The sequence below is a fragment of the Grus americana genome, chromosome 21 (assembly GCF_028858705.1).
Source record: "Grus americana isolate bGruAme1 chromosome 21, bGruAme1.mat, whole genome shotgun sequence".
NCBI classification, from domain to species: domain Eukaryota; kingdom Metazoa; phylum Chordata; class Aves; order Gruiformes; family Gruidae; genus Grus; species Grus americana.
Window position 1 is genome coordinate 4,054,154 of NC_072872.1, and position 23,408 is coordinate 4,077,561.

At 47.4% G+C, this 23,408-nt stretch overlaps 1 protein-coding gene across 1 annotated transcript in view; it reads left to right on the forward strand.

The window, feature by feature from the left end:
* Positions 1-335: 335 nt before the first annotated feature.
* Positions 336-23,408, forward strand: part of CASZ1 (castor zinc finger 1) — a 209,130-nt gene continuing 186,057 nt past the window's right edge. Inside the window, exon 1 of the mRNA XM_054849344.1 lies at positions 336-463. The gene's annotated coding sequence lies outside the window, so the exon portion shown is untranslated. The remainder of the gene's footprint in view (positions 464-23,408) is intronic.

Genomic DNA, 23,408 nt, shown 5'->3' on the forward strand with positions numbered 1-23,408 from the left:
TGGGAAGGAGGACGGGTGGGGGAGAGGAACCGCCGGGTGCGGGCACAGGGCAGGAGATAGGAAGCTGCCCGCGCGGGCTGGGAAATGGGGACACTTTCTCGCCTTTTCCCTTGCCAGGGGAGGGCGATCCGGTCCGGGTTTTGCAGGCGCCCCTCCCGTGCCTGCCTGCCCTGCCTGCCTGGAGAGCGAGTCCGCTCCGTGCCCGTTCCCTCCCCGCCGCTCCCCCCTTCCCCTCCTCGGGCGGGCCGGGGCAGGCGGCGGCGGGATCCAGGCCGGGTTTTGCGCGCCGCCCGCCCTCCTGTTAGAAATAGGAAAATTCAATAATCAAAGCAAAGGGGAGCGCGAGGAGGAAAAATCCGGGATCAGGGCAAGTTTGATGGCGCATGCGCGCTGCAGCCTCCATCCCAAACACACACACATTTCCCTTGACTTGGAAAGTCACCCAAAGCAGCCCCAAGTGCAGGTAAGCCCGTCCGCTCCCGCCCGGCCCCGGCCCCGGCCCCGCCGCCGGCAGCCCCGGCTCGGCGGCGCCGGGGCCGGGGCGCTGCGCGGGCGGGCGGCCGGCGGCGCTGCCCGGCAGGTGGGCACCGCGCCGCGGTCCGCGGCCGGCTCCCGCGGGGCAGCGCCCAGCCTCCGCGGGCACCGGCCGGCAGCCGCCCGGCTCCGCGGGAGACGGGCAGCGGCGGGGGGTGCCGCGGCGGCAAGGGGGGCCGGCGGCGGCTGCGGGGCAGCGCCGTGCCCGCTCGGCGGCGGAGCCGGGGCCGCGGCGGCGCCCGTCAATTTCCAGGACTTTGGCAGGAGCCCGGGCAGGGGACGGGGGAACACGTGTTCCCGCTCCGCGCCGGGCGCAGGTAACCGCAGCCCCACCGCGCCGCACCGCCCGGGGGTCCCGGCGCGGCCGGGCGCGGGCACCGGAGGGGGGGCGGCGGCAGTAGTAAAGTTGGGCGAGCGGCGGCGGGGAGCGCTCGGCGGGCAGGGCCGGGTGCCGGCGGGGCGAGCCGTGCCGGGGAACTTTCTGCAAAGTGGCGGGGCCGGGGCCGGTGGCGTTTCGCCCGGCGCCCGCAGCGGGAACGGCCGCAGCCCCCCGGCAGGGACGGGGCGGGCAGGGGCCGCGGCGGCTGGGAGCCCGGCTCGGGGCAGCCGGTGCCCGGCCCCCCGGGCGAAGCAGCAGGTTATTTTTACCCGGTGGCATTTGCAGAATGCGCAGCTGATTTGCCATCCGGAGCCAGGAAGTTTCCCCCCCTCCGCCTCCTTCCCCTTCTCGCCCCCTTTCCCCTTTTCCCCCGTGCGCGGCGGGGTAGCGGCGGGCGGGGGGCGGCCGCCCGGGGCCGGGGCGGCGGGGGGCGCGGGCCGGGGCTCCCGGGGGAGCCGCTGCCCGCGTCGGAGGCTCTGGGGACGGGAAACAGGTGTCCGAGCCGTCACTCAGAGCCGGGCCGGCGGGGGGGGGGGGGGCGAGCGCCGCGGGGCGCGGACGGAGAAGGCGAGGAGCGGTCCCGGGCTGGGACCCCGAGCGCCATCGGCTGCGGAGCGCCGGTCCCGGCGGTGCGGGGGGCAGCCGGGGGCGCGGAGGAGGAGCGGGGCTCGGCGGCGGGCCGGGGCGGCGAGCGAGCTGTCAAGAGGCTCGGGCGGGCGTTGGGCTGGCGCGGCCGCTCGCCCCGGCGCCGGGGCCGGCCAGCTGCGCGACGGGCAACTTCTGCGGCAAACTTTTAGGGGTGGGTTGCGGCTAGAGGCTGCTCTGAATCACGGCGGGTTTGATCGATCGGCCCGAGCCCTCCTGCCCTTTCGGGCTGGAAAGGTGAAACTTTTCAGGAGCTGCACGTCCACCTTCTGTGTGCCCCCTCCTGTCCGCGCTGCACTGCACAGCAGGTCTTCGCAGCCGGCTCCCTGGAAGAGTAGCTGTCTCTCCCAAAACTTCATTGATGAATTTATTTCCTCTATTGATTTGCTGACTCTTAGTGTGGAATAATTTCTTGCGAAGGTTTTGGACTTCTCATTTCCAGAAGTCCTGCCTGCTTCCCACCTACCCTTTATTTATGTGTCGCTGCCACCTTGTTAGCTACCCTAAAGGTGGTTTGGAAGAGTTTATGGGGGAATATTGTTGAACTTCAGTAATCAAGTATCCAGATCTTATGCCTCCTGTTTAATTTATTAGACTAGTTATTTATTCTGTTGATGATAATCTGTTGCTGGTTTCTATGGAGATGTTAAACTGATCTCTTTCAGAAATCAAACTCCATATGCACTAAAACGTTTAAAGGAGCAGCGTCCCCTTTTGTTTTCAGACTTTGTACCTTTTCAGTGCTTTTATTGGGCTTCTGTATATTTTATATATTAAAGCCTGAAGTTGAAGCTTTGTGCAAGACAGAGCTTATTATGGCTAACAGAAAGTCAGGGCTTTGATCCTTTTTTTGCATCATCATTTAAAACAGATCATTTTTCCCCCCTCATCACACAAGATAGCAGAACCCTTTCAAGATCAAAGAGTCCAGCTAAAAACTATTGTTTAAAAAAAAAAAAGGCAGAAAAAGAGCCAGTTAAATTAGGGGGATGTTTCCTTAATCTGCTTATTTTGTTCTAAAGATTTTTTTTTAGCAGTGAAAACAACAACAACAACAGAAACTTGTGGCAACTATATTGTTATTTTTATACCTCCCAAGTCTTTTTAACGTTAAAATAAGTTCGAAGTCAAATATCTCTAAAGATAAAGTGCTTGTTAGGGTGTTTTTATTACTTGGTTTCTAAATGTGGAAGGTCAGAATCCAGAAAGCTACCGCATTAGAGAAGGTTTTAATAGTCTTTGTCTCATCTTAATGAGAGAGAAATCTAAAAAACATTTTCCCCGCAACATTTATAAATTATTTCAAAGAAGTCTCTCTGCATTTAACTCAGTTTACATTATTTCTTAACTTATCCATTGCATTATTACATGTGATTCGGTGTAATATCACTTTATAAAAAGTAATTGAGGTGAGAGAAGAGAAATTTTTTTATGCTTAAAATTTGAGAACTCGTGGTAAGCTGGTGTGTTGATCAGGCTCACGCACAGTGCACACCAGTTGTGGTTTTTTGCTCATCTTCTGGAGAAAAGTTAAAAGATTTGCAAAGAAAATACTAACAGCACAATGCATGTTTAACACAGTAAACCCCCCCCCCCCCTGTTGTACTTTCTCTTAGTGTATCTTCAAAATGTTTCACTTGCTAAAACAGAGGCGTTTTTCCTCTCTGTATGATTCTATGCTAATCTTAAAAATAAAAGAATGATCCTAGAGGAAATAGTGCGTGTAACCCTTATAACTCATATATGTTTGTCTGTGTATGTGTATATACCTTTGTATTTCACATATATATATACACACACGTATATGGAAAACACCTAGGTGGTTTATGATCTGTCTATACTAGACTTTATCTTTTTTCCTTGTTAATTTTTCTCCCTTTTTTTTGTGTGTGTGTGTGATTTGTAGTGTGGTGGATCATTTAAAATTTTTTTGTAAATATTCTGTTTATTTGTTTGATTTGAATTGCAAACAGAATTGACTCTTGACAAGTAAAAAGAGGAGGGGGGAAAAAAGGAAACACTATGGCTTTAAACTCAGGAGTTTGCATATTCTCCTTGTATCTTTCCCCTTTGCTAATTATTGTGTTGTTTTCAGAGCAAATATGTCATATCCATGGCGACCAGGCAGGTTTATTGTCTTTCAGAAGCAATAGCTCACATAAGTAATTAATGACTTCTTTTTTTTTTCCTCTGGCTTAGGTTAAACAGATCATTCAAGGAAAGTCATATCTCTCTCTCCCTCTCTCTCTTTTTTTTTTAGCCCAGTGACATAAGAACATGAGTTAGAACAAGAAAATACTTTAACCAAGAAGTCAACAGCTTATTTTTCCTCATTTCTTTTTAAAAGCTCCAAGTGTCAGCTTTCCACACACATGACGTTGTCATTCTTGCAGTTTCAGAGCGAAGCCTTGGTACAGGGAAAAGCCACTGAAAGCTGGAGTTCAGTTGGTGGTTGTACAGCTGAGCAAAGTGTGTGCGTGTGTCTCTGTGTGTGTATGTGTGGGGAGATATTATTCTTGCTTAAGGGTTTTGCTGTGTACTGGCAAAAAACGTTTCCCTCGCTATCCCCCCCCCCCCATTCTATCTGTATTAAAATCAGTGTTAAAATAAAGGTGTGTTTTTGTATCTTGCAGATTGTAATTCAAACAGTTTCCAGGAAAGAATTAGTAATTCATTTTTATATACAGCATATATACACACATGCTTGAGCTCCACCCAAAACAATCAAGCTAGCTGGAAAAAAAAAACCTTATTTCCTTTTTCTTTTCAAGCCCAAGCAAACTTGCACAGTGACTTTCAAAAGCTTATTAAAAATAGCCCCCCATTTTTGCAAGGAGTTTGCTGCAGGTATGAATCTTGTCCTTTCCCTTTCCTACTCTGTTTCTTCCTATTAAAGCGGAATTTGCTATCTGTCCAAGCCAGGGGCTGGTTATCCACTATGATTTACTGAGGTGGTGATTTTCTCCCCCGCCCCCCTTCACACCCCCAGCACCTTCACCCCTGTTTTGTTTTTGCTAATTTCATTTTCAGAAGGATTTATACACAGTCCAGCTATATAAATTCCTTGGGAGATAAAAGCGCCGCACACTTCCATAAACAAAACCTTTTACTTGCATCCTGTCTTCCTTTTTTTCTTAAAGTAAAAAGAAAAAAACCCTAAAAACAAAACCCCAAGCCATCTGATTGAAGCAGGTATCATAAATGTGTGCTGGTAATGATTCTGTATTCCACAATGCTGCTACTTTAACTTTTAAAATCTGTTTCCTTTCTGGTTTGTAACATTAATCAAAGAGCCGCTTCCTTCCAATTTTTCCACAGACTGGGGCTAATTAGAACCACTCGAATCATATTTTGTAAATTCCATGTGGATGTTACTTTAGGTTTCAAGATCGCAAATGCTTCAGGTTCAGTCTAGCTAGGCACTCTTAGGGTTATTTTTATTAATCTTTCTGTCTCCCAAAGCAGTTCACGGTTTCTCTCCATTTACCCCAAATAGATTTGTGGGTTCATGCACAGGGGTGTGTCGGAAATAGACATTACAAGTTAGGATAAAGAAAAACCAAGAAGGAAAGAGATTTTGCAGTGTAGCTCCCAAAAAGCAACAGAGAACCCCCTAAGTAACGTGAAGCTGAGGATTCAACAGACTTGATAATTGAGCCCTTAACCTCCTGATGTCTATATCAGAAAAACAGAGTCTAGCAGAGGGAGACAAAGAATAAAAGCAAATACTGGGTAGGAGGAAGGTGGGGAGATGACTGAAATATTGAAGTATAGTTCAGGATATGTATAAATCTGTATATTGCCTTGCCTTAGGTTCAGAAAATGTAGCTGGTTTAAAGGTGGCTGTGGGAGAACCTGATGTTTCTAATGCAGCTGAGAGCCTGGTGTGTCTGTAGCGTGAGCAGATGTAACTTGGAGAGACTTCTCTTGGAATTGGTGTTTATGTTTCCCTGTTTCCTTTTGTTTTTGAAGGACCGACTAGTGATTTTTTTTATTCTTTATGGAAGTTAAATAGCTAGAAGTTGGGAGTTTTCAGGTTGTGATTATTAGGCTGTGTTAAAGGGATTTGAATCGAACCACTTTGAGCACTCGGCAGGGCGACTGCTTCCATGCTCTGCTACCGTATTTCTCTCCTATATATTTGTGTACCTAAATAGGGCATCCAAGAATTAGGGGGCAGTGGGCTCGCAAGAGGGATCTTAAAGTTAACTTGCTTTTGGTGTATAAGACTGCAGCTTCAAAGAAAAGCAAGAGCGCATCGTAAATTTTGCTAAAATTAATCAACCGTTTAAGAGCTCCACATTAACGAGGTTTTCCAGGCAAGCAGCTTTCTTCTCCTCTTCTTCTTCTTCTTTCTCATTCAAAGTCCAAGAGGGTTGGGGTAGAGGGGGAGAATATCAGTAAGAAGAGGAAAGGGTGGAATTTGAGTAGAAATAATAAAAACAAAAAAGGCTGGATTTGTAGAATATAAATCCTCATGTGTCCTTGATCCATATTGTCAGGGTTTTTTTTTTTTTGGTCGGATTTGTCCTGTGTGCCTTTGACGGAAAAGGCACGTAGAGAGAGAGAGAGAGAGAGCGCGACAGAGGGGGAGAGAGAGAGACGTGTCACTGCTTTGGAGCTCATTATCATTCTTAATAAGTCTTAAGGAATAAAGAGGAGCATTGAGTGTAAATGCTGGGTAATCCTAACACTCCTCAAGGTGAGAGGAGTCTCGAGGACACAGAGAAAGAGAGTGAGGAGGAGGGGGCTACTGCGGGGGCAGGAGAGGAGATGTGGATGAAAGTGGTTTTTAAGGGAGTGGGCATGGGTTAGTAGGGCTTGTGGCTCCGGGGCACTTCGGTTTTGTTCCACGGGCCTGTGCCGGGGAAAGTTGTCTCCAAGTTTGCATCCAGAGATGGTAAGCAATCCAGCTGGACCTTGGGGCTGAAATATTGGCCTCTAATGGTGATGTTTTCTGACAGAACTTCGGTTTGAGAAGCAAGTCTGCTGTCCTCCCTTCAGGCTGTGCTAAAGGGTCTCGCTCCCTGAGGGGAAACAGTGCCCCAGGGTGGGGTACTGGGCTGGGTCCTTTGCCGTGCCTCCTGTTTGGCACCTGCTTCCTCAGCTCTGGATGAGACCTCGCTCACTTCTCAACCTGTGCACCCTGTTCTTCGCTCCTTTCTGTTTCAGTCTTGTTGGATGTCACAAGTCCTTCTATTTGCCTGAATTTCCTAAAGCATCTGCCTCCCCCCACCGTGCCTTGCAAGGGGAGGACGCACCCGTGCGCAGCTCGGACACTAGGTGGCTTAAAGTACAGGCACGGCTCTGTAAGGCAGCTGCCAGAGACGTTCATTCACTCTTTCTGGTGGGCTCCTGTATTCAAACTTCAGGCTGACAGCAAAACATGGAAATGTCTTTGAATCCGTTGTGGATTCTGATACTGTGCTACCTCCTTGGCAGTGTGTTTGCAATCGTGTTGGAGGATTTGAGCCTGTGTAGCAGTAAGAAAGAGGACACCGAAGAAGTGAATTCAGGGGCTGGGCTGCTTGCTCTGACGATAAGGAGTCAGGAACCTGCTTGTGTTGCTGGATCCTTCCCTCTCCAGGCAGATTTCACCAGACCGAATTTAAAGGGTGTGTGTGTTCCTTTTGGAAAAAAAAATATTTCAGGGTTGGCAGAGCCCTTCTTACTGTGCTGATGTGTAATGGAAGATGCCGAGCCTTCAGTGATGCCCACTGGCCCTTCTTTCTGGTCTCTTATCTCAAGTCCAGTTGCAGGCAGAAGGGACTGCTGTAATTGGGAATTTGCGTAATGCATCCAAAGCCTAAAGAGGAGGAGTGGAATAGCACTTGAATTTTTAAATTTTTTTTTTCCTCCTGCAGTCTGTGTTGACTCTCTGGTTCAGCCCATAGCTGCTGGCTGAAGTAGGAGCTTTACCTTTTTTAAATGACTCCAGGTACCTTTGAGCAGGTGGGAAGGAGTTGTGGATGCTGAGTTTTGATCAGTTGGCAGAAGAAGCCAAATACAATGAGGTGGAAGTCTTGCTAAATGCTGATTTTTCTGGGTCCAGGTGCTTGGCTTCAAGGTTAAGTGTTACATTGGTAATATTATTAGATATTAAGTTATTAGTAATGGAACTGTGGGGCTTGCCTGTACTTGGCAGAGAACCGCTAAGAAACTGTATTAGGGCTGAGTTCATCCTGGTTTCTCTGGTAGTGTCCTTCCAGCATGCCTGAACCCTGAGCTGGAGGGAGCAGCAGCAAACATGAATGCAGTTTTTGTGCATTGTCTGTCTTTTGAACTCTTTCCTGAGACGGCTAATGAGTTGTAGCAAGGATGCATGGGCTCTTGTACTGAGGGATCTGCCTGCAACCCCTCTTGCTTGCTCAGTCCAATGGCTGTTGATGAGGTGTCAGCTAATACCTTTCACGCGTGATTGAGCTGGTCTAGAATAGGACCCGGAGGTACAAGAGTCTGTACTCCCCGGGGTGAGCTCTAGAGCTGTCCAGCTGCGGAGGCCTCGTGTGTAATAAGCGCTGTAGGAAAAGGGTCTGCATTTGCAGAACTGTCAGTTGTTTGGGGCCTTTGGCTCCTTGCCTGCCATGGCATTTTGGGGTAGTTTTCTCTCTAGAAGGTATCCTATTTTCGTTCTGCCACCAGTGATGCTGTTTTGAAACAAAATAGGTTGCTTCCAAATTCTGAGCCACAGGGCTTGTCATTTCAATGACAATACAACAAGTCACCTCAGAGTTGGTCTCTGAGGCTGGTCCTGATCCTTCTGCGTGCAAGGCTGGTCCCAGTGCTGGGAGGGCAGCACAGTGTCACGCATACCAGCATCCATCAGACTTGGGAGGAAAGGAGGTAGATTAACTCTACAGATTTTTCAGAGGCTTTTTAGTTTTGGATACTATCCTTTGAAAGGATAGTGTGGGCTGGAAAGCTTAGAAAGAGAATCCTTACATCCCCTTGATGGGGAAAAACTATTTGGAACTGCAAAAGGTGTTTTGTTTCAGTTATATGCTAAAATGTGTTGTGTAATGTCACTCAGGAGAGGCCTGCCGTAGTCCTTATAGAACAAGGGTTGAGAGTGTGACCCTAGCACGAGTGTGTCCAGTGGCATGGGAGAAAAGCAGACTGGCCAGCGTTTCTTGAAAGTGTGAAGTAGTCTAGCTGTGGTCCCGACTCTGACTTGAAGGGAGGGATGGCAGTTGACTCTCGCTTGTAAGCTAGTTCTTTTCTTTCCTGGTTTTGCTTCTGCTTCCAATAGCAAAGGGACCAGGGTTTTTTATTCCTATGCAGTATGACTTCCAGCCCTACACCTTTCCCAGTGTGGCTAGGTAGAGCCTTTGAAATAACAAGACATGAACATAGATGGCGTAAATGCAAACTGAGCTATCTGACTGCAGCCTGTGGCTTCGAGGTATCTCCCTCCTGCCCCACTCAGCCCATCTCTATGCCAGTGAGAGCGAGGGCTGCACAGAATCACGCTTGTCTGCATGTTGGATGATGAGGCTGGCAAACAGCTCCCAGCCTGGCTGCCTCCCCATGGTGGCTGTGTCTGCGGAACATCCTCTCTGTAGGGCTGCTGGTGACGAGCCCCTCCCTCCACTAGTGCCTCAGGCTGGCCCAGCTTTATACCAGGGGAGCAGTGTCCTTTCACACTGGTGAGCCAGCAAAATCTCTCCCAGGGGTTATTATAACCTCTCAGCAGCGATTTGCAAACAGGCATTCGGAGATAAAGTCTTGGTGCCAAGCTAAGGGCCAGTAGGGCAGATATGAAACGCGGCAGGTTTATGAAAGGGAAGGTGTATGAAATGCAGCCTGCATCTCCCATTTCACTGCACTATGCCAAAACACACAGTTTCTTATTTCAGTCACTGTGATCTTTCAAGGAGGTTAATTTCCATGACGAACTCCGGGCCACGTGCTTGGAGGATTTATCTAATTAGACTGACACTTTTCTTTTTTAAAAAAGAAAATTAAGCTGCACCTTGGAGGACTTAAGTATTTTAAACTGTGGGAGCGGCAGCAGGCGGTGTGATCCCTGCTCTGTGAGCAGGGAGAGAGGAAATTTCCCCTTTTTCAGTCTCCTGTTTAAGACTTCACCAAAGGTCCCCATTTACTTAATTTTCTTACATGGTGGCTGGATGCTAAAGAGTGTTTTATCCTGCCTGAGTGAGTCCCTAAAGCATCAGCTGGCTCTTTAACTCATGTAAACTATTGATGTTCTGGGCTGTTACGTATTCAGGATGGAGTGGAGGGTAAAGGGGAGACCTGTTAATGCTCCTTAGCTGTGTCCTAGAAAAACTGCATCCTCCCAGGGCAGTGAATGGAATGCCTGTAACTGTGTAATGACTGAGGCAGGTATATGTCCCTCTCATCATGCTTGAGCACCTCATGCTCATGAATGTGTGGATCATTGAAGCTGGTGTGACTGTCCTTGTCTTGTCTGTGGTCACGCAGAAAAGTGAGTCCCAGGAGAGCCCCCTAGCCCTTCGTCCAGCCTTGTGGCAGTTGGATCGTGTTTGGGTTTCCTGCTGAAAATGCCTTTCAGACAAGACCTGGGACCATGCTGTAATAAAAATAGAGGATTTTAGGTTAAGGCTGTTACATGCAGGCAAGCCCTGTGCTTTCCTCAGACTGGATAGCTTTCACACTTGCAGGCACGGTGAATGATGCTGATTTTGTTCCCATCAGAGGGCTCCTGGAGTCCTGTTTTACACTCACTGCCAGCTGCCTGCCCGTTACTTGGCAGACTCCTTGTCTTGTTGTTTGTGAATCCAGGTTCAGATCACTTCAGGTCTGATATTGCTCCAGCTGTTTATCCTTGCGAAGGAGATAGAAGGAAGGTCTTCGCAGGGCACTGTATTTGCTGCACCAAACTCAGATCACATTTTCTCGCAGCCCAGGCTGGAGCAGAGTAGCGTTTGTGGGGTCTGGTACGAATGGGGAGGGAAGTGTCCATGCAAAAGGGGCCAGCATGAGAGCAACCTTGCTAACTCTGGTGATAATACACTGAATCCTGTGGAGCTATTCATGTTGCAAGACTCTGCACAGAGTGAGAAAAATACGGCAGCTTTGTCCAAGGAGATGGTCACTGAGTGTGCTACAGTCCCCAGCTGATATGCTGAGGAATCCATGGTGGAATGAACCTGAGATTTAATTTCAGTTTGTCTTTGGAAAGGAAAATAACAAAAATAGATGTTTCCTTTCCTACACCACACACACACATCCCCCCAATGCAAAAGAAAAAGAGAAAGAAAAATAATAAAATCTACCAGGCACTCAAAGGTCTAACCAATAAGAGCTCTGTCGGCTGGGGAGCGATCGTTCTGGCTTGGTCAGCCATCCCTAACAAGTTACGGGTTGTATAAACTCCCAGCTTACAGCTGTAAATTTACTCAATTTTGAATACAGCCACAAGCTGGCTCAGCAGGATCTGAAGCCGTCTGCTCCAGTAGTCGTGGTATGCTTGAAATTCACAACTTCTGGGGGCCCCAGCTTTGGACGCATCTAACTGTGGAGGGCCAGATCCTGGACCGCACCACGCATAGCCCTACTGTGCCCTAAATGGAAAGGGATCTCACCAATATAAGCTGCTGCGTTATTTTATCCTTTTTTTAGCTTTTAGCTTCCCTGCCTTGGGTGAATGCCTCTTGATCTCCATAGCAGCAGGTCCTCTGCCCCTGTGTCTGTTTCTGTCCCTCACCTCAAGACAGGGAGCTTGGCTGGGGGGAGAGTCCCGTGCAGAAAGCTTCCAAAATGCTGCCTGTCACAGCAGTGCCATCTCTGCCGGATTGTGTAGCAGGTGGGCAGGATTTGGTCCATACACAGTCTGGGGCCCTTTCCTGCACCGTCTGCTCAGTCCTGTGCTGAGGTGGAGCCAGTGGGTGTTTGCTTGAGTGACTGAGATTTAAAGCATAGTTCTGACTTCAGGGTTTGTTGCCACAGAAGGGACTGATACCTCTGAACACCTGTAATGTTGCAACGTTTGATGCTCCTGGAAAGCTGAACTTTTGGCTTGTTGGCACTGAATCCTGCCGCAAACAGGAGTGTGTTATTTGCATTGAAAGAGAATTTAGCCCAAGTACACAATTCAATTTTGATCACCTGTTACATGTTCAGAATTTGGACAATTAACAGCAGCTAGGCAGAGGCAGCCTAGGGGACGAGGGGCATACCTGCCTGATCCTGATCCCAGCTCTCTTCTTATTGCTGGCTACATTTCATCATGTTTGTGATAGGGAAGCGTTTTGTCCGAGACAAATCCTTTTATCTTGGAATGAGGCATGGAGTAGTGCCGTGTTACTCTCATTGACACCTTAGCCTTCAGCAAAACTGATGCGGTATTTTCTACTTGCTGGAATGTACTTTGAAGGTAGAGATGGCTTGAAGGATGGCCAGCCCCAGACCTCCTCAACGTGCACCTAGCAGCCTCTGCCCTGGGCTGCTCTCCGGCTCTCTGAACCAGCTCGTGGCCATCTTCACTGGAGCGGGTGGGTTGCCTGGTTCAGGCTCCTCCAGGTATGAGAATGGCAAGGGCAGAGGTTATGGGGATAATATGGCTTCTAACATGGCACGTGTTCACTCCTGAATTCAACGTCCTACAAATAAATGAAAATGAGTGGATGCAAATGAAAGGTTTGTGAGAGGTTTCCTCTCCCGTCTTCCTCCTCTCCCCTATGGAGTTGTGCTGGCTCTGGCTCCCAAAGGGTTAAGGTGACTCATGCCCCTCTCACCAGATCTGCTGGCAGGAACGCTTCATCCCAGCCTCTAATTGGTGGTGTTTGCTCTGCACTTTCTCGCTCTGATTTTGATGAAAACATTTAACCAGGAGCTTAGTGTGCAGAGGCTCCCAGCTGACAGCCGCAGCACTGTCTTTACCAAGTTGTCCTTGCTGTGTAAATTCAGCAGCTTGGCTTAGGGGTGGCAGGGGAGGACAAACGTACACAGCATCGCAGCCCCTGGCCCCTTGGCTTCGCTCCTCAGGCTGCTCTTACCTACAGTAATCTTTAGGGTCCAGGCCCGTATTTGTTCTAGTCTGCAGGTGCCTTTCTGTACCTGGACAGCCAGTTCAGAGCCTTGGGATCAGGCTGCAGAGGTGGGAAGAGTGGTCCCAGCAGGTCCCGTGGGGCCTGGTCTTACCCGAGAGCAGGAGGACAGCTTGGTAGGGCTTGGGAGATCTGTTCCCAGACCATCTGGCTGCGATCCTGGGGGATTCTCCCCCAGAGAACAGGCTCCAACAGGCCCTGAGCTGCAGAGGAGAGGTGAAGCTACTGGTTCTGTTATGTGGAGACAACCTACTCATTCCTTCCTATACCATTTAGGAGCTCGTGCAGGATTTTCCCAACAGAGTCTTTCACTATAGCTGTTTCAAGTAATAACCTGCTCGTCTATAGGCTCTTTTAATGGGCTTCAGCCTAAGAAGTCTCAGCCGATTTTAATTTTTGCCGTGCAAGTGGCAGAGAAGTTACCATGTCCTTATGGAGACAGTCTTGCGAGCGGGCATGTCCAAGCTCCTCAGTTCCTACATTACAGAACCCTTAGGCAGCAGCAGAACTGAAACAGCCCCTGGGGGAGATGCCAGTTTATCTGTGTTGCTGCTGGAAAATGCATTCAAATTTCTGCCCAAACAGGAGATTGTGACATGCAAGAAATTCATCTGAGCCCGTCAGGGCTGCCACTGCTCTGATATTTCTTTACTTTTCTTTCCTTATCTCTGGTGATCTACCCTATGAACAGCAAAACAAATCCAGATGGGAAAATTTATAAACCAGAAAATCTGGATTCCCCGTTCCTGGAAAAGCATGATTCCTTGTTCTCAGCCGCCTCCGTGTGTCATGGGGTCTGCCATGAAAAGATGCCAGAACTGTTGAAAGAGGCCGGGCCTATGTCTACATGAAGGAAAAGTAGCAGCACTGTAGCACCCTGTGTGAGTGCGGGTTCCAAAAGGAGATGTGCTGCACTGGGGGAAGCAGGATTTGCCCCAGGGCAGGTTGATCAACGAAGACATTTGTCCTCTTTAGATCCATTTGAGGACCTTGCTCTGCATCATTCTGCTGAACTGATTATGCCTATTGAGGGAAATTTTCTGCCTCTTCCCTGACCCTGAGTATTGATAGTCTGGAACCAAATACATGCGTCTCATTAAAAACAAAAAGAGCCAGTCCAGGCCTCCACTCTGTGCAACGTACTGTCTGTTATCAGCCCGGAGAAAGGGGAGCGAACAGGTGTAGGATAACAGTGCAACTGAGAGAGACCAAAGTGCATCATAAAATAAACAAACAGCCAGTGCTCCAGCTCCCCCAAATGCACCATTGAGTTGCAGGGTCTACAGCGTGCTTTTGAATGTGCTCCGAGCAAGTGCCCGCTTGGGGCACCGTTTAATTTGCAGCCAGGAATGGGTTGATGATTATCTGCATCGTGGTAGTGCCTGGAAGCCCCCTGCCCATTCGGTTGTGCTTGGGGCTGCAAGAGCAACATAAGCTCCCTGCCTCAAAGAGCTTACAGTTGGGGGGAAGGACGCTGCTTCTATGATTGACCAGCTGTGGGTCTGACTTGTGTCATGAAATCAAAAAAGGTAGGCCTGGATGGAGAACTGAAGAAGGCATCTTAGCATCTAAGTAAGGATCATAACTGTCTTTACTATGACCTTCACAACCTTTGCGGTCTTCAGGGAGGAGCCCACCCAGCCTCTTCTGTGTGACAGGCTTTCCTCCTGAGATTTCTTAGGTGAAGATATTTGTACCAGGATTTTATTTTATTTCGATGCACCTTTTCTTACTGTGGGAATCTTCATTGCTCCTCGTGCTTTGGGGCTGGCAGAGCTTGCAGGGGTGCTGCTGGCATTTTCATTGCATTTAGCGAAGGAGCAGCTTGGCTTACTTTACCCCATCAGCAGCCAGCGCTTTAGTGTCTTAGCGTGACTCAGCCACTGGAATTATGCTTACCCAACAATACCTTTTGTCCTTTGCCCAAAACTTCTGGCCAAGAAAAAGGGAAAAAGGAGGAGGGAGAAAAGAAAAAGATAAAATTCTGCATTTAGTTGTCCTTTCATCACAGGTGGTGCCAGTTGGTTTTTGCTTTATTTGTACAGGGTGGGGAGAAGAGAAAAAGAAAACAAGGTGGAACTCAGACAAGGCCCAGGAAATGTTTGAGCCTGACAACAAACTTCCTTTTGTTCAGGGGAGTGGGGGAAAGAGAACAGAAAAAAGGGGCAGAAGACCAGCTGAAACCAACCTCAGCCCTGTGCTATTGGGCAGGTTTCTTCTTCCTACTCTTTATTGTTAGGGGTTTTTTGTTTTGCTCAGGTGTCTTGTGATAATTTTGTTTGCACTAGGGCCTTTGTGTGCTGCCTTCTAGAAGGTGGACAGATGAAAGGTTTCCTGGGTACACATTTGTTATTTGGATGGGGAGGATTTATCATTTATTCTAGGGGTATCCTCTAGACCGATACTTTGCACGATCCTTCCCCTCTAGCCATGAAGATGAAGATGGCTAGAGTGGAAGAATGAAGGACCATGCTATTCAGGAGGAGAGACAGAGGAGCAATTTAGGGGATAGGCACGCAAGTCATGAATTAAAATGTGAAAACCAGGTTTTGTTGATGAGTATAGGAAGAGGACCTTGAAGAGAGCTGTCGGAGATACTGCCTAGAGGACTCCCAAGTACCACCAAATGCTAGGACATAGACCTCCCTGTCACAGGAAAACTCTCTGACCAGCAGGTTCTTGTTGGCACAAAATCTCTTGCTGAATCACATGCAATGTTCTTCTTTCAAAAGAATTATTGGGAGTGGTGGGATAGCTGCCCAAGGGGCACTAGAAATTAGAGTGACCTTGTGCTGTATGGGACAAAATGGATTCTGGTGGGATTGGGTTTCAGCAGGGTCATTACAGCCAGTTCATTGGTGCTTACTCTAGGTACGATTGGGGCCACGCAGTGCGCCTGCGCTGCCTGGAACTTGGTTAGAGCAGTTAGAAGTGTTTTCCCATGCAAACAGGTGGTGAGGGCTCTCTGTCAGGCGCTTGCATGCAGTCCATGTGTTGTACATTCAGTACAGCTGGGCTGGGCTTGGGCGACACTCAAGACCTGTTTCTCTCAGGAGATGCTCTTCCCTAGGATGCTAGCTGGTACCTTCCCAAATTGCCCTGTACTTCTCCTTAGCTGTTGACTCTGTTCAGTGTTGTCATGGTCCTGTAATGTTGGAATAGCTGGGTAGTGAGCAGGCTGGGATGAATGGCTGCTGAGTCTTTTCTTGGCCAGGCTAGAAAGATATTACACAGTGCTTAATTAATCTCTGTTATCTTATTTGCGTATCACAAATTGTTGTATCAATATTAGTGAACAAAGTTGTGGATATCATCTGTAAGGCAGGTGCTGGCCATGCTCTCCAAAGAAAGGTGAAAGGTTTTGACTTGGCTCGTAAGAGGGGAGGTGTCTAACATTCAGTACGTGAAAAGGAAGAAAGAAGAGTAGAGAATCGAAGTCACTGCATGGAGCTGGACCAGTGCGGCGCTTTCCTGTGGTGTCTTATCGAAGGCTTGGTATTCTTCTGGTAATGGCCAAAATCACTGACATGTCTAGTATATTAAAAGAAAGCATCCAAAGATGCTGCCAACTAAAACTTTTCCCCCACTACTGGGAAGTGGATTCCCTGTATTGCATTTACTGGGATTTGTATCCTTAGCGTCCTTTTTTTTCAGCACAGGTTCTTTATGAGTTTCATCGGACAGTCCTGGAGCTGCTCTTTTCCTGAATGTACTGCTAAGCCTGTGGATCTGGGACCCTTGGGTTGCAGGACATGATCCCAGTTAAACAACTCCAGAGCAGAGTCTGAATTCAATGAGTCCCAGGGACGAGCTGGAATACTTCCACTACAAAATACGCTACTCCAGATTTACACTGAGAGCCACCACATTCAGACTTTGGTCCTCAGTCTTTGCCTTAGTTTTTGTATCTGTACAATGGAGATAATAAAACTTGCCTGCAACATGGCTTGTAGCTGAGAATTACGGAACAGTTTCCAGAGCCAGAGGGAAGGCAACTATGGAACATGGGCTGTATTTTTGCTGCTAGTGTATTTGTCTGGAGTTTAGAAATTAAGGCCTGAGTGAGACTAACAGAAGAAGGTGAATGCACTTGCTGCTGAGGCTCTCCAGAGATGCTCTGGGGAAACTTGCCCAGGGGTCTCGAGGGAAGAGGCTGGCAGCGGGGTGCTGGCAGCAGGAGCGGTGGTGGCGAGCGAGCAGTTTTCCTGCCGTCCATTCCAAACGCAGGAATGACTGTGGGGAACGATTTCAAAGCCACCACTATGGAGATTAAGGGGATGAGAATGTAAATCTCAAGTAAAAAGGTAATTGAATGTAATAGCAAACACTGCTCGGTCTATGTTAATTTTAGCTCTTCCCCTGGATACAAGGCGCTGTATTAGTGTTTTATTACCATTTTGTTTGCACTAATAAAATAGTAAAATTTATTTCAAGGAAGTTGAAGGATGGTTTTACAATGCAAATTTGAAGAAATTGGACTTTTCATTTACGCTACTGCTATTTTAAACCCTGAAGGGTGTAAATTAGCCTCCTGTGCCTGGGTGAAATCCACTGCTTCCACAAGCAGGGGGAGGATTTGATGTGGGGGAGAAGAGAACAAAACCAAATCATCTGAATATTTCAGAGAGACAGAGATATCTGATGAGGAGAAAGAACTGACTGCCTGGGCCACTGAGAGTAAGGGCTGGAGCAGAGTGGGGAGAGCTGTTGGAAAAGCAGGTTTCTGCTGATGAGCTGTTTCAGCTGTTGTGAGTGTCAAGAAGGGGCACAACAGGGCAGCAGATATGCCAGTGGGTACTATGCATTGTGCCCCGTGCTGGCTATACCATTCCTGGCGCCAGTAATTGGGGCTCAGCTGATTAACAGATGCTGTCAATGACAGAGCGTTCCTAGAAGTGTGGAAGCCTTGGGCAGGTTTTGCTTTCTGGCCCAGGGGACCTCCACTTCCCATGCTGCCTGGGCTTCTCTCTTTCTCTTTGCTGTCTTCATCTTCCCGCCATAGCCCGGCCCATCTGGCAGCCAGGCATGGCCTGCCTCTGATTCACCACTGAGTCACGGTGCTGCCAGCGAAGGTGCCTCCAGCCCAAGAGGCTGGTTCAGCGACCTCCTTCACTCAGGACTCCTCTTTGGCATGAAATGGAAAGGGATGGGCAGATTATGTGGTCCCTTTCACCTTCGTAAAGTTGTTTATAACAGTGCTGTTCTGATCACACTGTTTTGCCCCTGCTTGGCCTTGATGTAAATGATGCTGTAAAGGCCCAGCCACACAGACTTGGGTCCAGAGAGCCATGTTTGGTTCCAAAGGTCCTGCGCTGAGTTGGCTGCATGCCTCTTGGAGGCAGGTGTCTCAGGGTGTAGAAGCATCCAAAGCTTAGCACCTTTCTTGGACTTTTCTGAGTTTCTGCAACAGGTATGAAATCTCACAGGATAACTTTGAGGGCTTCATTCTTCTTGTGCAAATGGATGTATGGAACAGGAGTTGTAACATCACTTTTTTCAAATTCCAGAGGTCCCATTGCCCTGCTGGGGAAGGCTTGGAGTTACTATTTTCTAATCATGTTCACCTTGCACATACCTCGATCTTCAAGCAATACTAGAATGAAGGCAACCATGCCGAGTTTCTCCTGTATAGAAGAATTAACATTTTTTCTGAATCTTGAGTGAAATTGTACCTTTGTTCATTGTCCTGAGATTGCTCCACCTCATAGGATGGGTTGCTTTTTTGGAGGAAGTCTATGTATTACATACCTTCCCAACCCACATCAGGTTTTTGTGCAGTGACTGAGGTGTACTGGTTTGGGTGAGAGGTCCTCAAAGGACCCTTTTCCTTCTGATATCCAGCAGACTAATGGGCTCCTGAAACATTGCTTATTCCTAGGCAGTTTCTGTCCACGAGTATTAGCGCTTCTGCTGCCAGCCCAGTCACACTGCTGTGGGCTGCTCCTTCTGTGGGATGTAATTGCTACTGTACTCGTTTGGTGTCTGGCCTACTGGTCTAGCTGTTGCCCTGCATTCTTGGCCAAGTGGTACAGAGTGAGCTGGAGAGGAAAAACCAGCTCCGGCAATCTGATTTTACAGAGAGGTAGATCTCCCAGCTCTCCTTTGGATTATGAATATCATCTATTAATTTTATCCTCAAGAGGTCTTTCAGGACAGAAACCACTGTTTACCCCACGCGAAGGCAGGATGGAGCTTTGGGTTGTTACTATTTATGGTTCAGAGAGCAGCGAATCCACTGGGGAAGTCAAGGCCAGGCTCCAGGTCCTGTGTTCTTACTGCTGTGCAACCTCTCCTAGTGTCTGGGTATTAAAGAAGGCTTTCAAAAGTTTTTAAACGCTCTTGCAGGTTCAACTTCTAACACAAAGCTACTAGCCCATGGGTGGTATCAGGCAGCCCTCTTAAACTCCCTGCCCTTCTCCTTTGGTGAGTGTAGCAGAGGCTGAGCCAAGACTGAGGGCGTTACCAAAGAAAGCAAAGACTTATTTTTGGCATTGAAATGGTTTCCTATTCCAGGCGAGTCTGGGGAGCAGCGTGGTTGTGTACCCAAGGATTTAAGCAGTGCATTAAGCAGAGGGGTTACACTCCGGGTGGATTTCAATCAAAAACTATAATTACATCAAATAGCAAACGGAAATGGAAAAAGAGGATTACTAACTCGACCCTGAACGCTGTTGGCTGCTGAACCTGCTCCATTATTCACACCCCCTCTATTGCCTGAGGTGGGGTGTGTGTATGTGTGTGTAGGCAGTAAGGCCCCCCTCCTTTTTCCATTTCCTTCATCCATCTGATGAAGTCAGAGTCCCTGTGTTGGTATCAGTGCTTGGAGGAAGGCTGGAATTTGCATGACTTGGATTTGGGACTTTGCAGGGCAGGTTTGATCTCCCTGTGCAACTCTTCCTGGCTCCAGGCAGGAAGAACTGCTCAGCTAAGGCAGCCGTGGGAACCCCCAGGCCCACGAGCTTTCTCTCTTTTTCTTTTTCGTTATCAGACTAGTGTTTTGGACTCATCACTGTTCATCCTCAAGGAAACTGGAAAGCTCCGGAGTGCAAACAGGAAATGCTTTCTAACCTAGAGAGCATTGAGTGTTTAAAACTAGCTGTGTTTGGTCTCCAAAAGAGACTGTTTTGCTTGGTACAACTACTAGCCAGTCCTTCCCAGTTGAGGACTTGCTGCACACCTGCACCCAGAATTTGGGGCTCCCAGGTTTGCTCTCTGGGTCAAGGTGTAACATGGCTTCCTGCAGTACTTTGAGATACTTTGTTCATTCCAATGTGCCGCTTCTGCCGTCTGGCACTGCTCTATCTGTCACCTGCCTTCTGGTCTTTGTCTGCCTTCTTCATTTGTCCTGCTTTCCCAGTCCCTTCTCGTGTCTGTCTGCCTTCCTGTCATTGGCAGGTTGTGTCTCTACGCGCCTGTCGCACACCTGAGGTTGGGAGGATGCATTGTGAGTGTGCTGAGATGGCTGGAAGTGTTTACCAGACAGGGAGGATACGGTATTCAATCCCCCACTGCCTTCCCAAGCCTGCTTTCTCAGATGGTTTTCCAGATGTCTAATCCCAGATTTCATAGCCCAGCCCAGCTCCTGTTTGATGGGATCTCTTCTCTCTTCATGCTAAATGGATGAGATGGCGTGCTGGAGCTAGGTCTTAATTTCAGCTACAGAAGAGCACTGCTCGGTGCTTTGCTGTTATGGCAGTCTGCTACACCCTGACCAAATTTGTTGCCCTGTTTTTACCTATGGTAGGTTTGGGGCTGGGGGAAGCAATCTGGTGCGTGGAAGAGAAACCCCAATACATTCAGCAGTGTGAGGGAGGCAAGAGGTTCATGCATGATCTAGGAAGAAGGCAAGTAGTCTTCCAAGGAAGAAGACAGTAGTCTTTTCAAGCTCTGGATAGTGGCAAATCCATACAGGCTGAGTCTTTGCTAGGTTCCAGCCTCTGAATCAAAAACACTGTAAAAGCCAGCATCTGTATGATTTTGCTGTGCTTAGCCTCATGCCTGGCATTGTCTTGTGCTAAGGGATGGCATGGAGATGTGGTCGGAGCAGCAGGCTGGGATTCTTCATCCTGCGGTGCCTATCATTTTGATTCTTGCTGAGGCTTTCTCATTTGTCTTAGAAACTGGGAGCTACCCTATAGTTTTCTTGCAGCTCTTCCTTGGGACACTTTTGAGAATGAAAGATCTGACTGCCTTCTCGTGTAAATTGGTGTTTATGCTAATGACTAAACAGAGTTACTCGTGTTTTTTTCCCATAGAACAGGCCCCTAGATTTTGCTCCAAACTGTGAAGTAGTTATATGTCGCTGGCAGGTGTCTGCCGTGTCTGTCACATGAGATTTTAGGGCTTCTCTTTTTAAATTATTTTATAATGTTCCTGAACTGCTGCATGTAAGGATAAGCTGGCTCCCTGCACAGGAGGAAATTTCCCTCAGCAGTGGGAATCTGTCCCTTTGCCTTTGACGAAAGCTGCGTTCCCCACCTCCTGCTGACCAGACTGTGCTGACTTCTCCCGCCTGTTCAGAGGTGGCTGGCTGTATTTCCATGGCACAGACCTTACCTTATCATGAAACATTTGGAGAGGAAAGATGCTTTGTAACTGTAAGACAATATTCTTTTCTTATAGACAGATCTTTGATTTTGTAATACAGTACAGTGAACTAAAAAAAAAAGCTATCCAAATGTAGGTTTCACTGAAGATCATTTAAATACATTAAGGAAACTCAACCTTAGCTAAAAACTGAAATCTCTTTTAGCAGGTAGGGGGAGAAATAATGTTACTGATTAGACCAAATTTTTCTTTTATTACACAAAAGGAAAAAATTCGTAAAGACAAAAATATGACCAAGACACTTTCACAATTTTTTTTTTCTCATGCATTTTACTGACTTTAATTTTAAATTTATTTCAGGCTCCCTCTGCAGTATCTAGAGTCCAGATATTATGGTGTAGGGAGCTAGTTAAGAAAACCAAAGCCTCAAACAAACTAGTTTTGTCACTGTCCAAAAGAGCTACAGTGGGAAAAATAAATGGTGACAAATCACATCAAACATTCTAAAATTTATCTTGATTTCAGATTTGGGTTTGTTACACACTGTAGAAAATACAAAAATCCAAACATTAGGAAAAAAATTGTAACAGACACAGGGAGGCTGGTGTTGTCCTACTTTGAGCTTGAATTTACTCCTTTTCACTCTGCTAAGTCCTGTTTCTGCCATGAATGAACTGGAGCCAGCGGACCTTTTCAAATGTTTGTGTGTGTGTGTGTCTTCCAGTCCAGGGCCTTAGTGGTTTTCATGGTCCAGCTGTGACCCTTCTTCTGCTTCCTTTTTACCTTTCCTAACAATATTTTGGAAATGACAACCCCTTTCTGTTCTCTCGTCCTTGTGTAAACCACAGTTACCTTACATCAAATGATACGATCTCAGCAGATGCGAAATAAAAGGTTTGATTTTAAAGGGCATCATTTGCAGGTGTGGAAAAATAACAGCAGAGGGTGAGGTTGAAAAAGGGGAGCAGAATGTCGAGGTTCAGGCACCCATTTTGGAGAGGTTTTTAAGACTCACAACTCCAGCTGAAGCCTTCCAAAGCTGCAGGTACTTAGAAATTTGGAAGAACTGGGTCTCTACTTTTTTTAAAGAGAAATATGCATGTGCATGAATATTTCTAGTTGCCGTAAGACATATTCTGTTATTCCTGCCGGCATCAGCTCTCAGTTACAATACCGAAAGTCCCGCTGGTTTCTAGTGGCCAGCTCAGAGAGTGAGGCGCTGCATCTCGGGGAGGAGGAAGGGTGTTAGACTATAACCCCCTGAGAGCAGAAATGCTGGCAGGAGGCATCTCACCTCGGGGAAGTGATCTTCATGGGTTACTAGTTTTATCAGCAGTACATCCTTTTATACTGAGAGAAGGAAGAGAGGAGAGAAATTCCATCCGGCTCTGCTGATTCAGTGGAGTAAAGAGGTGGAATTCATTAGGAAAAAATTGTTTACGGCACAGTTTTAGTCAGAGGTTCTTCCATTTTAATGTCCTGCTTTTTTTATGATAGATTGTTTGAAAGACAAAGCAAGCACTAGGGGCTGCTTGGTGTTTTTGTTTTTATTTTTTCATTAAAGTTTAATTGCGTGACTTGTTATGTGATGTAACTTCTGGAAATGCCTGTTGTAGTTGCTTGCAAAATGATTTTTGATTTGTTATGTTTGACTCTTAGGTGCAGGAGTGTGAAACCTCAAATAAGTATTCAGACATGCATATAGAGAGAAAACATATATATATATATGATAGGTTTTGATTAATGAAAGAAAAGAGCCGAAACTGCTGTGAGAGAAGAATCTCCTTTATTCGAAAGCTCTTCTGCTACAGTACTAGGACAGAGACTAAGGGCCTTAAAATTAGTATAACTATAATTTATATCCACCTTAAGGACACTCTTTGCCTCCTGATCAGTAATGGAACCTTAAATATAAATGGATCCTCACCTTGCAAACACTCAAATATTTTCTTTACTCACTGAGGTGTCAAAGGAAGGGTTTCTATAAGGAAAATAAGACATTTGCATAAGTACTCACAGCATCAAACAACAGAATTTGTATTGCATAAACAACAACAATCACATTAAAATCATACTGCTTTAATAGTTTAGGAAAAAATACAACAAAAACATGGAAACTGTAATAGATGTTGCTGTCTGTATTGGTATCGATTTCATAATTTGCATTGCCTTAATCTTGGGTGGGTGAAGATTAAGAATCTCCATGTAGAGGTATGCGTGCGCAATAAGCGGGTAACATCTTAAGCAGCTTTCCTGTGCCTGGAGATGAT